Raw genomic sequence first — 5449 nt, 5'->3', positions numbered from 1 at the left:
TGGACCCTGGTTTTGTCTTGACAAATAATACTGAGGTTCTCTCCATCATGTTTTCCCCTAGATGCAGCCAGCTGGGTTCCTGTGTAAAAACAAGTGGTTGACAAGTACGCTGTTGTATGCTGCTGGGTCAGAACTGACTACTCATAGCTCACCCTCCAGTGGGTTCTCAGTCACATGGGAGGAAACTGCCCACCCTTCTCCTGAGGAGCTGCTGGTAGATTTGAACTGCAAGCCTTTGGGACTGCAGTACAACTTCTTACCACTTCCCACCAGAGCCTCCTTCGCATGTATAGTCACTGACTTTAAGAAATAATCATTGGGCTGCTTCACCATGAAGCTGAACATCTCTTTCCCAGCCACTGGCTGCCAGAAACTCATTGAGGTGGATGATGAACGCAAACTTAGGACGTTTTATGAGAAGCGAATGGCCACAGAAGTTGCTGCGGACTCTCTCAGTGACGAGTGGAAGGGATATGTTGTCCGGATCAGCGGTGGAAACAAGCAAGGTTTCCCCATGAAGCAGGGTGTCTTGACCCATGGCCGAGTTCGCCTGCTGCTGATTAAGGGGCACTCTTGTTACAGACCACGGAGAACTGGAGAGAGGAAGCGCAAATCTGTCCGGGGTTGCATTGTGGATGCCAATCTGAGTGTTCTCAACTTGGTCATTGTCAAGAAAGGGGAGAAAGAGATCCCAGGACTGACTGATACCACTGTGCCACGTCGCCAGGGGCCCAAGAGAGCCAGCATAATTCGCCAACTCTTCAACCTTTCCAAGGAAGATGATGTCCGTCAATATGTTGTGAGAAAGCCACTAAACTAAGAAGGTAAGAAACCCAGGACCAAAGCGCCCAAGATTCAGCGTCTTGTTACTCCACGCGTCCTGCAACACAAGCGCTGGCGCATTTCGCTGAAGAAACAGCGCACTGAGAAGAATAAGGAGGAGGCTGCAGAGTACGCTAAGCTTTTGGCCAAGAGAATGAAGGAGGCCAAAGAGAAACGCCAGGAGCAGATCGCCAAGAGGCGGAGGCTGTCCTCTCTGAGAGCTTCTACCTCCAAATCCAAATCCAGTCAGAAAGAGAATTTTTTATGTGTGGCAAATAAATAAGCTCATGTATTAAATCTAAAAAAAAAAATAATCATTGTTGAAAACAAGTATTACCAATGAATAATCCACTGGTCTTGTAAAAGTCTATAAAATCTCCAGAGCCTTTTTTTATCACCAAGGTCATATGTTCAAACCATTGATCCTTCTTCTTTGTTTCTATCTTCGGCCTTCTAATCATAAATAATTATCAATGTATCTTCACTGCCTCTTCAATTTCAGACTGTAACAAGTCATAAAAATCTTCCATTTACTTCTGCTCAGGTACAAGTAACCCTTTTGCAGTGTACAATTAACTTATTTTCAATATATTTGCAGAGTTGTGTCATCATCACCATAGAGCTGGATTTGAACTATGTGAATCATAAAGTATGGTTAACATTAGTAAGAATGGGAATCCCAGAACACTTAATAATATTCCTGCAAAACCCAAATCTATACCAAGAAGCTGTTGTCTGAACAGAACAAATGAACACTGAATGGTTTTTGTTATTTTTTTTTTAAAAGTGTGCATCAGGCCTGTATACTTTCTCCATATCTATTCCATCTGTGTGCTCAACAAATACTTTGAGAAGCTGGACTCTATGGAGAAGAATGTGGCTTCAGGTATCAGGATAGAGGAAGACTCATCAACAACCTGTATTATGAAGATGGCACCACCTTAATTGTTTAAAGTAAAGAAGACTCAAATTTATTGTTCACAGAGTTGCTATGCATGAGTTGTACTCAATGACACATAACAACAATAGCAACTAACTGCCCTAGTCCCAGCTCCCAAACCCTGTGTTACACAACTAACAGTAGAGATCCTAGCCAAAACGTTTAAAGTAACAAATATCCCAAATGAACTCCCTCTAGATGCTTTCTGTGATGAAAAAAAAAAGTTACCTGGTGCATCTCGCACTTTTTTTTTTGTCTTGTAAATCCCACAGTTCCCTTTGGATGCCAATATACAAGTAAACAGTTGGGGCCAAGATTCCTTCATTTCACCTCTATTTGTTAAATAGAATTTGTGCAATTAAGGGTGTGCTTGGTCTGCTACGTCAGAACATAAATGCCAGGCATGGTATGAAGGACCCAAGAATCAGGATAATGGAAAGTTCTGGACCCATGGCAAAAACCAGACGAACAAGTTTTCCAAGAGTCTACAAATATGATTCAGACTGGGACAATGAAAATAATTTTCTCTGAAATTAAATGTCTACAGTCCACAGCATTTAGAATATGGACACAATAGCTGTTGTTGTTGTTGCTGTTGGGTATCATGGAAACATCTGGACTCATAGGACCACCACGGATAGAACACTGCCTGACCCGGCACCATCCTAACAACCACACTATCGTTAACCCCACAGTTAGGGCCACTGTATCACTCTATCTCATGGAGGGTCTAACTCTTTTTTGCTGACACACTACAGAACTTGATATACTTCTCTTGGGATTGATTCTCTTAATAACATCGTAGACGGTGAAGATCTGTGAGATGAAGTCTTGGAATCATCACTTCCAAAGACCATTCTGACCATACTTCCTCCAAGAGAGACTTGTTCCTTCTTCGTGCAGTGACAGTTCAGTTAATGTTCTTTACTAACACTTAGATTCTATCTTCTCTAGACTCCCGTCTTCCATATTCATAGTCCCACTTTCCCACGCATATGCAGTAGCTGAAAATACCATGGCTGGGCCACATTCATCTTTCTTCTCAAAGTTATACCTACACTTTTCAATACGTTTTGCTGTAGATTTTCCCAACGCAAGGCTACATGATTGCATTTCTTGATTGTTGTTTCCCCGAGCATTAATCTTGGCTCCATTAAAATTAGTAATGCAATTTTAAATTCAGTAAAATGAAATCCTTAACAACTTCAGTCTTTTTTCTATCTATCATAATGTTACTCGTTGTTCCAGTTGGGAGGATTTAGACTTTTCTATGTTGAAGTGCAATCCATACTGAAGGGTGTTGTCTTTTACCTTTGTCCATAAATGCTTCAAGTCTTCTTGGTGTTCAGCAAGTAAGGCTTTGTCATGTTCATGTTGCACGGTGATGAGTTTTCCTCCAATTGTGTTGCCACATTGTTTTTCATACAGTCCGATTTCCTGAATTATGTGCTTAGCAAACACACCACATAAGCATGGTAAAATGACGTTGACACGTACCTTTCCTGATTTGAAATAATTTCATTCTAAATCAGTTCAAATAATTGCCTGTTGCTCTATAACCAAATTTCTTGTGATCACAGCTAAGTGCTCTGGAATTCCCATTCTTTTGCATGTTATCCGTACTTTGTTACGATCCATAGAGTTGGATCCTTCGCATATTTCCACTATTCTCTGCTCTCAACGATAAAACAAAAACAAACCCACTGCTGCTGAATCCACCTCATATCAACTCTCGGGGGCTCCCAAGGCTGTAAATCTTTCTGGGGAGAGACTGCCCATCTTTCTTTTGCAGAGTGGTTCATGAGTTCAAACCACTAATCGCCTGCAATTCCGCTCTTATTTATAAGCTGCACTTCATGTGAGATGTGGGTACATTTTCTTATAAATGATGCGTTGTAAGAAGAGGCTTCATTAAGGAAGCGTGCCTCAAATCCACTGCTGGTGAGTTAGTTCCAGCTCACAGCATTCCTGTGGGACGGAGTACAGCGTCCCAGGCTGTAAATCTACAGACGTGGACTTCCTATTGTCCTCCTGCAGAGGCTGTGGGTTCAAATCTCTGGGTCAGCAGCCACACTCACCTTCCTATAGTTTAGCTCTGAGGACTATTTGCCTTTAAATTGTGGTGTTGGTAAGGAGTACTGAATATATCACGGACTTCTAAAAGAACAGACAATTCTATCTTGAAGGAAATGAAGTCTGCGTGCTCCTTGGAGGCAAGGATGGTGAAACGTCATCTCACATACTTTGGGCATATTCTCAGGAGGAACTAGTCCTGAAAAACATCATGCCTAGGAAGGTGGAGGGTCAGAGATGGCGAGGAAGACCCTCAGTGAGATGGACTGACACAGTGACTGCATTGTTATGGGCTTGGACAGGATGAAGATCACGAGGTGGGTGCAAGATAGGACAGAGTTCAGATCTGTCGTTTGTAGGGTTGTTATGAGTGGAAGTCCACTTGATGGCACCTAACAACAGAGACCAGGAGTGTGGACGGTTTTAATCCACCTGTTGTTCCTCTGGAAAAAGATGGGCAATCTCTTCCCATGCAATTTACAGTCCCTAAAAGGCTGCTGGAGGGTCAGCTATGCGTTAGTTCTGACTCGGTCACAGTGAGAGGGACCATGGAGGAACTCTGGTGGCATAATGCATGACGTGCTGCACCACTGAGTCAGTGGTTCAAACCCACCAGTTGCTGCGAAGAGGAAAGATGGGTAGTCACCTTCTGCAGGTGTACAACTTAGGGAATCCAGTAGGTCACGTCGAGTCAGAACTGATTCAATTGCAATGGGTTTAACTGGAGCTTTAGGGCCCACGGGTAAAATGAATCAGGAACACTGAGGAAGAATCAATGCCTCTGAACTGTGGCATTGGCAGGAAGTACTGAATGTCCCGTGGACTGTGCAGAGAACAAACAAACCTATCTTGGAGGAGGAGCAACCAAGGAAGGTGCTCCTTATCGGGAAGGCTGGTAAAACTTCACCTCCTAAATGTGGGCATGTTGCAGGAGGGATCAGTCGTGGAAAGACATCATAGAAGGAAGGTGGAGGGTCAGCAAAAGATCCTCGGCCAGCTGGACTGACACAATGGCGGCTCCGGTGAGCTCACGCGTGGCTGAGACGGTGCAGGGCAGGGAAACGGCTGCCGTTCAAGAGATCACTGTGAGTCATAGCAGACTTGACAGGACCTCACAACAACAACACAAGCACTGACGTGGCCTGACACTCTAGGGCTTCCTAGGTCTGAAGCCACACTCCCTCTCAGAGCATCTGGGGTCTGTACCACCCGTGAGTTCTATCCAATGGCACCTTTGTGGGTTGGCTGCAGACTCAAGTGAGGCCACTCAGGGCCCAGTGGGCTGGAGCTCTCATATCTCTGTCCTTGGACGCCTTTCACACTGATTTCTGAGAAAATGCATCCCACTGGAACCACCTGGGTGATACAAACTTACTGATGGCAGCTGGCATTCCCATGGAGTGACAGAGGAAGACCGACAATACAGAGACAATGCCTCCTTAGAAGACGTGCTCTCGTGGTGCTCTAGTTAAGGCATTCTGCTTCTAACCAAAGGTGGAGGGTTTGAGACCACCCAATATGCCGTGGCAGTCTGTTCCTGCAATGACTGAAGCTTGGGAGCCCTCAGGGTCAGTTCTACTCTGCCCTTCATGGTCACCTCCTTGGAACTGGGCA

The 5449-nt window shown here is 44.4% G+C and overlaps 1 pseudogene; it reads left to right on the top strand.

Moving 5' to 3' along the window:
* The first annotated feature begins 331 nt into the window (after positions 1 to 331).
* LOC102873111 lies at positions 332 to 1105 on the top strand (annotated as a pseudogene).
* The last annotated feature ends 4344 nt before the right edge of the window (positions 1106 to 5449 follow it).

The sequence above is a fragment of the Elephantulus edwardii genome, unplaced genomic scaffold (genome assembly GCF_000299155.1).
Source record: "Elephantulus edwardii isolate Elephantulus edwardi_28Jun2011 unplaced genomic scaffold, EleEdw1.0 scaffold00072, whole genome shotgun sequence".
NCBI lineage: Eukaryota > Metazoa > Chordata > Mammalia > Macroscelidea > Macroscelididae > Elephantulus > Elephantulus edwardii.
This window is presented reverse-complemented; position numbering and strand designations above follow the sequence as displayed.